The sequence below is a fragment of the Schistocerca serialis genome, chromosome 8 (assembly GCF_023864345.2).
Source record: "Schistocerca serialis cubense isolate TAMUIC-IGC-003099 chromosome 8, iqSchSeri2.2, whole genome shotgun sequence".
In the NCBI taxonomy this organism is placed as follows: Eukaryota; Metazoa; Arthropoda; class Insecta; order Orthoptera; family Acrididae; genus Schistocerca; species Schistocerca serialis.
This window is the reverse complement of record NC_064645.1, coordinates 11937651-11953282: the sequence shown is the minus strand read 5'-3', so window position 1 is coordinate 11953282 and position 15632 is coordinate 11937651.

Sequence of the window (15632 nt, the reverse complement as noted above, 5' to 3'; positions counted from 1 at the left end):
TAACTAGTGTCACAGGAATGGTTCAAAACATGGTCAGTAAGAAGAGTCGGTCTTCATGTACTTAAGTCGGCATTGTGCCTTTTGGATTTAATTCCGGTGCAATCTCTGTTTTATCGTCAATAAGAAGGTCAGAGGGATACAGTAAACCGTAAGTGAAGCATCGGAATCTATAACTAGTGTCACAGGAACGGTTCAAATCATAGTCAGTAAGAAGAGTCGGTCTTCTTGTACTTAAGTCAGCATTGTGCCTTTTGTATTTAATTCCGATGCAATTTCTGTGTTTCATCGTCAATAACAAAGTTTAAGGGATACAGTAAACCTGGAGTGTAGCATCGGAATCTATAACTAGTGTCACAGGAATGGTTCAAAACATAGACAGTTAGAAGAGTCAGTCTTCATGTACCTAAGTCGACATTGAGCCTTTAGTATTTAATTCCGATGCAATTTCTGTGTTTCATCGTCAACAAGAAGGTCCAAGGGATGCTGTAAACCTGAAGTGAAGCATCGGAATCTATAACTAGTGTCACAGGAATGGTTCAAAACATAGTCACTAAGAAGAGTCAGTCTTTTTGTATTTAAGTCTGCATTGTGCCTTTTCTATTTAATTCCGATGCAATTTCTGTGTTTCATCGTCAATAAGAACGTCAGAGGGATACAGTAAACCCGAAGTGAAGCATCGGAATCTGTAACAAGTGTCGCAGGATTGGTTCAAAACTTAGACAAGAAGAAGAGTCAGTCTTCTTGTACTTGAATCGGCATTGTGCCTTTTGCATTAAAGTCCGATGCAATTTCTGTGTATCATCGTCAATAAGAAGGTCCAAGGGATACAGTAAACCTGAAGTGAAGCATCGGAATCTATAACTAGTGTCACAGGAATGGTTCAAAACATAGTCAGTAAGAAGAGTCAATCTTCTTGTCCTTAAGTCGGCATTGTGTCTTTTGTATTTAATTCCGATGTTATTTCTGTGTTTCATCGTCAATAAGAAGGTCCAAATGATACAGTAAACATGAAGTGAAGCATCGGAATCTATAACTAGTGTCACAGGATTGCTTCAAAACATAGTCAGTAAGAAGAGTCAATCTTCTTGTCCTTAAGTCGGCATTGTGTCTTTTGTATTTAATTCCGATGCAATTTCTGAGTTTCATCGTCAATAAGTAGGTCCAAGGGATACAGTAAACCTGGAAGTAGCATCGGAATCTATAACTAGTGTCACAGGAATGGTTCAAACATAGACAGTAAGAAGATACAGTCTTCTTGTACTTAAGTCGGCATTGTGCCTTTTGTATTTAATTCCGATGCAATTTCTGTGTTTCATCTTCAATAAGAAGGTCCAAGGGATACAGTAAACCTGAAGTGAAGCATCGGAATCTATAACTAGTGTCACAGGAATGGTTCAAAACATAGACAGTAGGAAGAGTCAGTCTTCTTGTACTTAAGTCGGCATTGTGCCTTTTGTATTTAATTCCGATGCAATTACGGTGTTTCGTCGTCAATACGAAGGTCCAAGGGATACAGTAAACCAGGAGTGAAGCATCGGAATCTATTACTAGTGTCAGAGGAATGGTTCAAATAATTTTGTCAGTAAGAAGAGTCAGTCTTCTTGTAGTTAAGTCTGCATTGTGCCTTTTCTATTTAATTCCGATGCAATTTCTGTGTTTCATCGTCAATAAGAACGTCAGAGGGATACAGTAAACCTGAAGTTAAGCATCGGAATCTATAACTAGTGTCCCAGGAATGGTTCAAAACATAGTCAGTAAGAAAAGTTAGTCTTCTTGTCCTTAAGTAGGCTTTGTGCCTTTTGTATTTAATTCCGATGCAATTTCTGTGTTTCATCGTCAATAAGAAAGTTTAAGGGATACAGTAAACCTGGAGTGTAGCATTGGAATCTATAACTAGTGTCACAGGAATGGTTCAAAACATAGACAGTAAGAAGAGTCAGTCTTCATGTACCTAAGTCGACATTGAGCCTTTAGTATTTAATTCCGATGCAATTTTTGTGTTTCATCGTCACCAAGAAGGTCCAAGGGATACAGTAAACCTGAAGTGAAGCATCGGAATCTATAACTAGTGTCACAGGAATGGTTCAAAACATAGTCAGTAAGAAGAGTCAGTCTTCATGTACTTAAGTCGACACTGTGCCTATTGTATTTAATTTCGATGCAATTTCTGTGTTTCATCGTCAATGAGAAGGTCCAAGGGATACAGTAAATCTGAAGTGAAGTTTCGGAATCCATTACTAGTGTCACAGGAATGGTTCAAAGCATAGTCAGTAAGAAGAGTCAGACTTCTTGTCCCTAAGGCGGAATTGTGCCTTTTGTATTTAATTCCGATGCAATTTCTGTGTTTCATCGTCAATAAGAAGGTCCAAGGGTACAGTAAACCTGGAGTGTAGCATCGGAATCTATAACTAGTGTCACAGGAATGGTTCAAAACATAAACAGAAAGAAGATACAGTCTTCTTTTACTTAAGTCGGCATTGTGCTTTTGTATTTAATTCCGATGCAATTTCTGTGTTTCATCGTCATTAAGAAGGTCCAAGGGATACAGTAAACCTGAAGTGAAGCATCGGAATCTATAACTAGTGTCTCAGGAATGGTTCAAATCATAGTCACTAAGTAGAGTCGGTCTTCATGTACTTAAGTCGGCATTGTGCCTTTTGAATTTAATCCCGGTGCAATTTCTGTGTTTCATCGTCAATAAGAAGGTCAGAGGGATTCAGTAAACCTGGAAGTAGCATCGGAATCTATAACTAGTGTCACAGGAATGGTTCAAAACATAGAAAGTAAGAAGAGGCAGTCTTCATGTACCTAAGACGGCATTGTGCCTTTTGTATGTAATTCCAATGCAATTTCTGTATTTCATCGTCAATAAGAAGGTCCAAGGGATACAGTAAACCTGAAGTGAAGCATCGCAATCTATAACTAATGTCGCAGGAATGGTTCAAAGCATAGTCAGTAAGAAGAAACAGTCTTCATGTACTTAAGTCGGCATTGTGCCTTTTATGTTTAATTCCGATGCAATTTCTGTGTTTCATCGTCAATAAGATGGTCCAAATGATACAGTAAACCTGAAGTGAAGCATCGGAATCTATAACTAGTGTCACAGGAATGGTTCAAAGCATAGTCAGTAAGAAGAGTCAGTCTTCTTGTCCTTAAGTCGGCATTGTGCCTTTTGTATTTAATTCCGATGCAATTTCTGTGTTTCATCGTCAATACGAAGGTCGAAGGGATACAGTAAACCTGAAGTGAAGCATCGGAATCTATAACTAGTGTCACAGGAATGGTTCAAAGCATAGTCAGAAAGAAGAGTCAGTCTTCTTGTCCTTATGGCGGAATTGTGAATTTCTATCTAATTCCGATGCAATTTCTGTGTTTCATCGTCAATAAGATGGTCCAAATGATACTGTAAACCTGAAGTGAAGCATCGGAATCTATAACTAGTGTCACAGGAATGGTTCAAAGCATAGTCAGTAAGAAGAGTCAGTCTTCTTGTCCTTAAGTCGGCATTGTGCCTTTTGTATTTAATTCCGATGCAAATTCTGTGTTTCATCGTCAATAAGTAGGTCCAAGGGATACAGTAAACCTGGAAGTAGCATCGGAATCTATAACTAGTGGCACAGGAATGGTTCAAAACATAGAAAGTAGGAAGAGTCAGTCTTCATGTACCTAAGTCGGCATTGTCCCTTTTGTATTTAATTCCAATGCAATTTCTGTGTTTCATCGTCAATAAGAAGGTCCAAGGGATACAGTAAACCTGAAGTGAAGCATCGGAATCTATAACTAGTGTCCCAGGAATGGTTCTAAACATAGTCAGTAAGAAAAGGTAGTCTTCTTGTCCTTAAGTAGGCTTTGTGCCTTTTGTATTTAATTCCGATGCAATTTCTGTGTTTCATCGTCAATAAGAAAGTTTAAGGGATACAGTAAACCTGGAGTGTAGCATCGGAATCTATAACTAGTGTCACAGGAATGGTTCAAAACATAGACAGTAAGAAGAGTCAGTCTTCATGTACCTAAGTCGACATTGAGCCTTTAGTACTTAATTCCGATGCAATTTTTGTGTTTCATCGTCACCAAGAAGGTCCAAGGGATACAGTAAACCTGAAGTGAAGCATCGGAATCTATAACTAGTGTCACAGGAATGGTTCAAAACATAGTCACTAAGAAGAGTCGGTCTTCATGTACTTAGTCGGCATTGTGCCTTTTGTATTTAATTCCGGTGCAATTTCTGTGTTTCATCGACAATACGAAGGTCAGAGGGATACAGTAAACCTGAAGTGAAGCATCGGAATCTATAACTAGTGTCACAGGAATGGTTCAAAGCATAGTCAGTAATAAGAGTTAGTCTTCTTGTCCTTCAGGCGGCGTTGTGCCTTTTTTATTTGATTCCAATGCAATTTCTGTGTTACGTCGTCAATAAGAAGGTCCAAGGGATACAGTAAACCTGGAGTGAAGCATCGGAATCTATAACTAGTGTCACAGGAATGGTTCAAAACATAGACAGTAAGAAGAGTCAGTCTTCATGTACCTAAGTCGACATTGAGCCTTTAGTATATAATTCCGATGCAATTTTTGTGTTTCATCGTCACCAAGAAGGTCCAAGGGATACAGTAAACCTGACGTGAAGCATCGGAATCTATAATTAGTGTCACAGGAATGGTACCAAACATAGTCAGTAAGAAGAGTTAGTATTCTTGTACTTAAGTCGGCATTGTGCCTTTTCTATTTAATTCCTATGCACTTTCTGTGTTTCATCTTCAATAAGAAGGTCCAAGGGGTACACTAAACTAGGAGTGAAACATCGGAATCTATTACTAGTGTCACAGGAATGGTTCAAAAAATTGTCAGAAAGAAGAGTCAGTCTTCTTGTAGTTAAGTCGGCATTGTGCCTTTTCTATTTAATTCCGATTCAATTTCTGTGTTTCATCGCCAATAAGAAGGTCAGAGGGATACAGTAAACCTGAAGTTAAGCATCGGAATCTATAACTAGTGTCCCAGGAATGGGTCAAAACATAGTCAGAAAGAAAAGTTAGTCTTCTTGTCCTTAAGTAGGCATTGTGCCTTTTGTATTTTATTCCGATGCAATTTCTGTGTTTCATCGTCAATAAGAAAGTTTAAGGGATACAGTAAACCTGGAGTGTAGCATCGGAATCTATAACTAGTGGCACAGAAATGGTTCAAAACATAGACAGTAAGAAGAGTCAGTCTTCATGTACCTAAGTCGACATTGAGCCTTTAGTATTTAATTCCGATGCAATTTTTGTGTTTCATCGTCAACAAGAAGGTCCAAGGGATACAGTAAACATGAAGTGAAGCATCGGAATCTATAACTAGTGTCACAGGAATGGTTCAAAACATAGTCAGTAAGAAGAGTCAGTCTTCATGTACTTAAGTCGGCACTGTGCCTATTGTAATTAATTCCGATGCAATTTCTGTGTTTCATCGTCAATGAGAAGGTCCAAGGGATACAGTAAACCTGAAGTGAAGCATCGGAATCCATTACTAGTGTCACAGGAATGGTTCAAAGCATAGTCAGTAAGAAGAGTCAGTCTTCTTGCCCCTAAGGCGGTATTGTGCCTTTTGTATTTAATTCCGATGCAATTTCTGTGTTTCTTCGTCAATAAGAAGGTCCAAGGGTACAGTAAACCTGGAGTGTAGCATCGGAATCTATAACTAGTGTCACAGGAATGGTTCAAAACATAGACAGGAAGAAGATACAGTCTTCTTGTACTTAAGTCGGCATTGTGCTTTTGTATTTAATTCCGATGCAATTTCTGTGTTTCATCGTCATTAAGAAGGTCCAAGGGATACAGTAAACCCGAAGTGAAACATCGTAATCTATAACTAGTGTCTCAGAAATGGTTCAAATCATAGTCACAAAGTAGAGTCGGTCTTCATGTACTTAAGTCGGCATTGTGCCTTTTGTATTTAATCCCGGTGCAATTTCTGTGTTTCATCGTCAATAAGAAGGTCAGAGGGATACAGTGAACCTGGAAGTAGCATCGGAATCTATAACTAGTGTCACAGGAATGGTTCAAAACATAGAAAGTAAGAAGAGGCAGTCTTCATGTACCTAAGACGGCATTGTGCCTTTTGTATTTAATTCCAATGCAATTTCTGTGTTTCATCGTCAATAAGAAGGTCCAAGGGATACATTAAACCTGAAGTGAAGCATCGCAATCTATTACTAATGTCACAGGAATGGTTCAAAGCATAGTCAGTAAGAAGAAACAGTCTTCATGTACTTAAGTCGCCATTGTGCCTTTTATATTTAATTCCGATGCAATTTCTGTGTTTCATCGTCAATAAGATGGTCCAAATGATACAGTAAACCTGAAGTGAAGCATCGGAATCTATAACTAGTGTCACAGGAATGGTTCAAAGCATAGTCAGTAAGAACAGTCAGTCTTCTTGTCCTTAAGTCGGCATTGTGCCTTTTGTATTTAATTCCGATGCAATTTCTGTGTTTCATCGTCAATCCTAAGGTCCAAGGGATACAGTGAACCTGAAGTGAAGCATCGGAATCTATAACTAGTGTCACAGGAATGGTTCAAAGCATAGTCAGTAAGAAGAGTCAGTCTTCTTGTCCTTATGGCGGAATTGTGAATTTCTACTTAATTCCGATGCAATTTCTGTGTTTCATCGTCAATAAGAAGGTCCAAGGGATACAGTAAACCTGTAGTGAAGCATCGGAATCTATAACTAGTGTCACAGGAATGGTTCAAAACATAGTCACTAAGAAGAGTCGGTCTTCTTGTACTTAGTCGGCATTGTGCCTTTTGTATTTAATCCCGATGCAATTTATGTGTTTCATCGTGAATAAGAAGGTCAGAGGGATACAGTAACCCTGAAGTGAAGAATCGGAATCTATAACTAGTGTCTCAGGAATGGTTCAAATCATAGTCAGTAAGTAGAGTCGGTCTTCATGTACTTAAGTCGGCATTGTGCCTTTTGAATTTAATCCCGGTGCAATTTCTGTGTTTCATCGTCAATAAGAAGGTCAGAGGGATTCAGTAAACCTGGAAGTAGCATCGGAATCTATAACTAGTGTCACAGGAATGGTTCAAAACATAGAAAGTAAGAAGAGGCAGTCTTCATGTACCTAAGACGGCATTGTGCCTTTTGTATGTAATTCCAATGCAATTTCTGTATTTCATCGTCAATAAGAAGGTCCAAGGGATACAGTAAACCTGAAGTGAAGCATCGCAATCTATAACTAATATCGCAGGAATGGTTCAAAGCATAGTCAGTAAGAAGAAACAGTCTTCATGTACTTAAGTCGGCATTGTGCCTTTTATATTTAATTCCGATGCAATTTCTGTGTTTCATCGTCAATAAGATGGTCCAAATGATACAGTAAACCTGAAGTGAAGCATCGGAATCTATAACTAGTGTCACAGGAATGGTTCAAAGCATAGTCAGTAAGAAGAGTCAGTCTTCTTGTCCTTAAGTCGGCATTGTGCCTTTTGTATTTAATTCCGATGCAATTTCTGTGTTTCATCGTCAATACGAAGGTCGAAGGGATACAGTAAACCTGAAGTGAAGCATCGGAATCTATAACTAGTGTCACAGGAATGGTTCAAAGCATAGTCAGAAAGAAGAGTCAGTCTTCTTGTCCATATGGCGGAATTGTGAATTTCTATCTAATTCCGATGCAATTTCTGTGTTTCATCGTCAATAAGATGGTCCAAATGATACTGTAAACCTGAAGTGAAGCATCGGAATCCATAACTAGTGTCACAGGAATGGTTCAAAGCATAGTCAGTAAGAAGAGTCAGTCTTCTTGTCCTTAAGTCGGCATTGTGCCTTTTGTATTTAATTCCGATGCAAATTCTGTGTTTCATCGTCAATAAGTAGGTCCAAGGGATACAGTAAACCTGGAAGTAGCATCGGAATCTATAACTAGTGGCACAGGAATGGTTCAAAACATAGAAAGTAGGAAGAGTCAGTCTTCATGTACCTAAGTCGGCATTGTCCCTTTTGTATTTAATTCCAATGCAATTTCTGTGTTTCATCGTCAATAAGAAGGTCCAAGGGATACAGTAAACCTGAAGTGAAGCATCGGAATCTATAACTAGTGTCCCAGGAATGGTTCTAAACATAGTCAGTAAGAAGAGTCAGTCTTCTTGTCCTTATGGCGGAATTGTGAATTTCTACTTAATTCCGATGCAATTTCTGTGTTTCATCGTCAATAAGAAGGTCCAAGGGATACAGTAAACCTGTAGTGAAGCATCGGAATCTATAACTAGTGTCACAGGAATGGTTCAAAACATAGTCACTAAGAAGAGTCGGTCTTCTTGTACTTAGTCGGCATTGTGCCTTTTGTATTTAATCCCGATGCAATTTATGTGTTTCATCGTGAATAAGAAGGTCAGAGGGATACAGTAACCCTGAAGTGAAGAATCGGAATCTATAACTAGTGTCACAGAAATTGTTCAAAACATAGTCAATAATAAGAGTCAGTCTTGTTGTACTTAAGTCGGCATTGTGCCTTTTGTATTTAATTCCGATGTATTTCTGTGTTTCATCGTCAATAAGAAGATCAGAGGGATACAGTATACCTCAAGTGAAGCATCGGAATCCATAACTAGTGTCACAGGAATGGTTCAAAACATAGTCAGTAGAAAGAGACGGTCTTCATGTACTTAAGTCGGCATTGAGCCTTTTGTATTTAATTCCGATGCAATTTCAATGTTTCATCGTCAATGAGAAGGTCCAAGGGATACAGTAAACCTCAAGTGAAGCTTCGGAATCTATAACTAGTGTCACAGGAATGGTACAAACATAGACAGTAGGAAGAGTCAGTCTTCTTGTTCTTAAGTCGGCATTGTGCTTTTGTATTTAATTCCGATGCAATTTCTGTGTTTCATCGTCAATAAGAAGGTCCAAGGGGTACACTAAACCTGGAGTGAAGCATCGGATTCTATAACTAGTGTCCCAGGAATGGTTCAAAGCATAGTCAGTAAGAAAAGTTAGTCTTCTTGTCCTTAAGTAGGCATTGTGCCTTTTGTATTTAATTCCGATGCAATTTCTGTGTTTCATCGTCAATAAGAAGGTCCAAGGGGTACACTAAACCTGGAGTGAAGCATCGGAATCTATAACTAGTGTCACAGGAAGGGTTCAAATCATAGACAGTAAGAAGAGTCAGTCTTCATGTACCTAAGTCGACATTGAGCCATTAGTATTTAATTCCGATGCAATTTCTGTGCTTCAGCGTCAACAAGAAGGTCCAAGGGATACAGTAAACCTGAAGTGAAGCATCGGAATTCATTACTAGTGTCACAGGAATGGTTCAAAGCATAGTCAGTAAGAAGAGTCAGTCTTCTTGTCCTAAAGGCGGAATTGTGCCTTTTGTATTTAATTGCGATGCAATTTCTGTGTTTCATCGTCAACAAGAAGGTCCAAGGGATACAGTAAACCTGAAGTGAAGCATCGGAATCCATTACTAGTGTCACAGGAATGGTTCAAAGCATAGTCAGTAAGAAGAGTCAGTTTTCTTGTCCTTAAGGCGGAATTGTGCCTTTTGTATTTAATTGCAATGCAATTTCTGTGTTTCATCGTCAATACGAAGGTGCAAGGGATACAGTAAACCTGAAGTGAAGCATCGGAATCTATAACTAGTGTCACAGGAATGGTTCAAAGCATAGTCAGTAAGAAGAGTCAGTCTTCTTGTCCTTATGGCGGAATTGTGCCTTTTGTATTTAATTCCGATGCAATTTCTGTGTTTCATCGCCAATAAGAAGGTGCAACGGATACAGTAAACCTGAAGTGAAGCATCGGAATCTATAACTAGTGTCACAGGAATGGTTCAAAACATAGTCACTAAGAAGAGTCGGTCTTCATGTACTTAAGTCGGCATTGTGCCTTTTGTATTTAATTCCGATGCAATTTCTGAGTTTCATCGTGAACAAGAAGGTCAGAGGGATACAGTAACCCTGAAGTGAAGAATCGGAATCTATAACTAGTGTCACAGAAATGGTTCAAAACATAGTCAATAATAAGAATCAGTCTTCTTGTACTTAAGTCGGCATTGTGCCTTTTGTATTTAATTCCGATGCAATATCTGTATTTCATCGTCAATAAGAAGGTCGGAGGGATACAGTAAACCCGAAGTGAAGCATCGGAATCTGTAACTAGTGTTGCAGGAATGGTTCAAAACTTAGACAGGAAGAAGAGTCAGTCTTCTTGTACTTGAGTCGGCATTGTGCCTTTTGTATTAAAGTCCGATGCAATTTCTGTGTTTCATCGTCAATAAGAAGGTCCTAGGGATACAGTAAACCTGAAGTCAAGCATCGGAATCTATAACTAGTGTCACAGGAATGGTTCAAAACATAGACAGTAAGAAGAGTCAGTCTTCTTGTACTTAGGTCGGCATTGTGCCTTTTCTATTTGATTCCGATGCAATTTCTGTGATTCATCGTCAATAAGAAGGTCAGGGGGATACAGTAAACCTGCAGTGAAGCGTCGGAATCTATAACTAGTGTCACAGGAATGGTTCAAAACATAGTCAGTAACAAGAGTCAGCCTTTTTGTACTTAAGTCGGCATTGTGCCTTATGTATTTAATTCCGATGTTATTTCTGTGTTTCATCGTCAATAAGAAGGTCCAAATGATACAGTAAACATGAAGTGAAGCATCGGAATCTATAACTAGTGTCACAGGATTGCTTCAAACATAGTCAGTAGGAAGAGTCAATCTACTTGTCCTTAAGTCGGCATTGTGCCTTTTGTATTTAATTCCGATGCAATTTCTGTGTTTCATTGTCAATAAGTAGGTCCAAGGGATACAGTAAACCTGAAGTGAAGCATCGGAATCTATAACTAGTGTCACAGGAATGGTTCAAAACATAGTCAGTAATAAGAGTCAGTCTTCTTGTCCTTCAGGCGGCGTTGTGCCTTTTGTATTTGATTCCGATGCAATTTCTGTGTTTCATCGTCAATAAGAAGGTCCAAGGGATACAGTAAACCTGGAGTGAAGCATCGGAATCTATAACTAGTGTCACAGGAATGGTTCAAACATAGACAGTAAGAAGATACAGTCTTCTTGTACTTAAGTCGGCATTCTGCCTTTTGTATTTAATTCCGATGCAATTTCTGTGTTTCATCGTCAATAAGAAGGTCCAAGGGATACAGTAAAGCTGAAGTGAAGCATCGGAATCTATAACTAGTGTCACAGGAATCGTTCAAAAAATTGTCAGTAAGAAGAGTCAGTCTTCTTGTAGTTAAATCGGCATTGTGCCTTTTCTATTTCATTCCGATGCAATTTCTGTGTTTCATCGTCAATAAGAAAGTCAGAGGGATACAGTAAACCTGAAGTGAAGCATCGGAATCTATAACTAGTGTCCCAGGAATGGTTCAAAGCATAGTCAGTAAGAAAAGTTAGTCTTCTTGTCCTTAAGTAGGCATTGTGCCTTTTGTATTTAATTCCGATGCAATTTCTGTGTTTCATCGTCAATAAGAAGGTCCAAGGGATACAGTAAACTTGACGTGAAGCATCGGAATCTATAATTAGTGTCACAGGAATGGTACAAATCATAGTCAGTAAGAAGAGTTAGTCTTCTTGTACTTAAGTCGGCATTGTGCCTTTTCTATTTAATTCCGATGCAATTTCTGTGTTTCATCGTCAATAAGAAAGTCAGAGGGATACAGTAAACCTGAAGTGAAGCATCGGAATCTATAACTAGTGTCCCAGGAATGGTTCAAAGCATAGTCAGTAAGAAAAGTTAGTCTTCTTGTCCTTAAGTAGGCATTGTGAATTTTGTATTTAATTCCGATGCAATTTCTGTGTTTCATCGTCAATACGAAGGTCCAAGGGATACAGTAAACCTGAAGTGAAGCATCGGAATCTATAACTAGTGTCACAGGAATGGTTCAAAGCATAGTCAGTAAGAAGAGTCAGTCTTCTTGTCCTTATGGCGGAATTGTGCCTTTTGTATTTAATTCCGATGCAATTTCTGTGTTTCATCGCCAATAAGAAGGTGCAACGGATACAGTAAACCTGAAGTGAAGCATCGGAATCTATAACTAGTGTCACAGGAATGGTTCAAAACATAGTCACTAAGAAGAGTCGGTCTTCATGTACTTAAGTCGGCATTGTGCCTTTTGTATTTAATTCCGATGCAATTTCTGAGTTTCATCGTGAACAAGAAGGTCAGAGGGATACAGTAACCCTGAAGTGAAGAATCGGAATCTATAACTAGTGTCACAGAAATGGTTCAAAACATAGTCAATAATAAGAATCAGTCTTCTTGTACTTAAGTCGGCATTGTGCCTTTTGTATTTAATTCCGATGCAATATCTGTATTTCATCGTCAATAAGAAGGTCGGAGGGATACAGTAAACCCGAAGTGAAGCATCGGAATCTGTAACTAGTGTTGCAGGAATGGTTCAAAACTTAGACAGGAAGAAGAGTCAGTCTTCTTGTACTTGAGTCGGCATTGTGCCTTTTGTATTAAAGTCCGATGCAATTTCTGTGTTTCATCGTCAATAAGAAGGTCCTAGGGATACAGTAAACCTGAAGTCAAGCATCGGAATCTATAACTAGTGTCACAGGAATGGTTCAAAACATAGACAGTAAGAAGAGTCAGTCTTCTTGTACTTAGGTCGGCATTGTGCCTTTTCTATTTGATTCCGATGCAATTTCTGTGATTCATCGTCAATAAGAAGGTCAGGGGGATACAGTAAACCTGCAGTGAAGCGTCGGAATCTATAACTAGTGTCACAGGAATGGTTCAAAACATAGTCAGTAACAAGAGTCAGCCTTTTTGTACTTAAGTCGGCATTGTGCCTTTTGTATTTAATTCCGATATTATTTCTGTGTTTCATCGTCAATAAGAAGGTCCAAATGATACAGTAAACATGAAGTGAAGCATCGGAATCTATAACTAGTGTCACAGGATTGCTTCAAACATAGTCAGTAGGAAGAGTCAATCTACTTGTCCTTAAGTCGGCATTGTGCCTTTTGTATTTAATTCCGATGCAATTTCTGTGTTTCATTGTCAATAAGTAGGTCCAAGGGATACAGTAAACCTGAAGTGAAGCATCGGAATCTATAACTAGTGTCACAGGAATGGTTCAAAACATAGTCAGTAATAAGAGTCAGTCTTCTTGTCCTTCAGGCGGCGTTGTGCCTCTTGTATTTGATTCCGATGCAATTTCTGTGTTTCATCGTCAATAAGAAGGTCCAAGGGATACAGTAAACCTGGAGTGAAGCATCGGAATCTATAACTAGTGTCACAGGAATGGTTCAAACATAGACAGTAAGAAGATACAGTCTTCTTGTACTTAAGTCGGCATTCTGCCTTTTGTATTTAATTCCGATGCAATTTCTGTGTTTCATCGTCAATAAGAAGGTCCAAGGGATACAGTAAAGCTGAAGTGAAGCATCGGAATCTATAACTAGTGTCACAGGAATCGTTCAAAAAATTGTCAGTAAGAAGAGTCAGTCTTCTTGTAGTTAAATCGGCATTGTGCCTTTTCTATTTCATTCCGATGCAATTTCTGTGTTTCATCGTCAATAAGAAAGTCAGAGGGATACAGTAAACCTGAAGTGAAGTATCGGAATCTATAACTAGTGTCCCAGGAATGGTTCAAAGCATAGTCAGTAAGAAAAGTTAGTCTTCTTGTCCTTAAGTAGGCATTGTGCCTTTTGTATTTAATTCCGATGCAATTTCTGTGTTTCATCGTCAATAAGAAGGTCCAAGGGATACAGTAAACTTGACGTGAAGCATCGGAATCTATAATTAGTGTCACAGGAATGGTACAAATCATAGTCAGTAAGAAGAGTTAATCTTCTTGTACTTAAGTCGGCATTGTGCCTTTTCTATTTAATTCCGATGCAATTTCTGTGTTTCATCGTCAATAAGAAAGTCAGAGGGATACAGTAAACCTGATGTGAAGCATCGGAATCTATAACTAGTGTCCCAGGAATGGTTCAAAGCATAGTCAGTAAGAAAAGTTAGTCTTCTTGTCCTTAAGTAGGCATTGTGCCTTTTGTATTTAATTCCGATGCAATTTCTGTGTTTCATCGTCAATAAGAAGGTCCAAGGGGTACACTAAACCTGGAGTGGAGCATCGGAATCTATAACTAGTGTCACAGGAAGGGTTCAGGTCATAGACAGTAAGAAGAGTCAGTCTTCATGTACCTAAGTCGACATTGAGCCTTTAGTATTTAATTCCGATGCAATTTCTGTATTTCATCGTCAACAAGAAGGTCCAAGGGATACAGTAAACCTGAAGTGAAGCATCGGAATCCATTACTAGTGTCACAGGAATGGTTCAAAGCATAGTCAGTAAGAAGAGTCAGTCTTCTTGTCCTTAAGGCGGAATTGTGAATTTTGTATTTAATTCCGTTGTAATTTCTGTGTTTCATCGTCAATAAGAAGGTCCAAGGGTACAGTAAACATGGAGTGTAGCATCGGAATCTATAACTAGTGTCACAGGAATGGTTCAAAACATAGACAGTAAGAAGATACAGTCTTCTTGTACTTAAGTCGACATTGTGCTTTTGTATTTAATTCCGATGCAATTTCTGTGTTTCATCGTCATTAAGAAGGTCCAAGGGATACAGAAAACCTGAAGTGAAGCATCGGAATCTATAACTAGTGTCACAGGAATGGTTCAAAAGAATGTCACTAAGTAGGGTCGGTCGTCATGTACTTAAGTCGGCATTGTGCTTTTTGTATTTAATCCCGGTGCAATTTCTGTGTTTCATCGTCAATAAGATAGTCAGAAGGATACAGTAAACCTGGAAGTAGCATCGGAACCTATGACTAGTGTCACAGGAATGGTTCAAAACATAGAAAGTAAGAAAAGGCAGTCTTCATGTACCTAAGACGGCATTGTGCCTTTTGTATTTAATTCCAATGCAATTTCTGTGTTTCATCGTCAATAAGAAGGTCCAAGGGATACAGTAAACCTGAAGTGAAGCATCGGAATCTATAACTAATGTCACAGGAATGGTTCAAAGCATAGTCAGTAAGAAGAAACAGTCTTCATGTACTTAAGTCGGCATTGTGCCTTTTGTATTTAATTCCGATGCAATATCTGTGTTTCATCGTCAATTAGATAGTCCAAATGATACAGTAAACCTGAAGTGAAGCATCGGAATCTATAACTAGTGTCACAGGAATGGTTCAAATCATAGTCAGTAAGAAGAGTCAGTCTTCTTGTCCTTAAGTCGGCATTGTGCCTTTTGTATTTAATTCCGATGCAATTTCTGTGTTTCATCGTCAATACGAAGGTCCAAGGGATACAGTAAACCTGAAGTGAAGCATCGGAATCTATAACTAGTGTCACAGGAATGGTTCAAAGCACAGTCAGTAAGAAGAGTCAGTCTTCTTGTCCTTATGGCGAAATTCTGCCTTTTGTATTTAATTCCGATGCAATTTCTGTGTTTCATCGTCAATAGGAAGGTCCAAGGGATACAGTAAACCTGAAGTGAAGCATCGGAATCTATAACTAGTGTCACAGGAATGATTCAAAACATAGTCACTAAGAAGAATCGGTCTTCATGTACTTAAGCCGGCATTGTGCCTTTTGTATTTAATTCCGATGCAATTTCTGTGTTTCATCGTGAATAAGAAGGTCAGAGGGATACAGTAACCCTGAAGTGAAGAATCGGAATCTATGACTAGT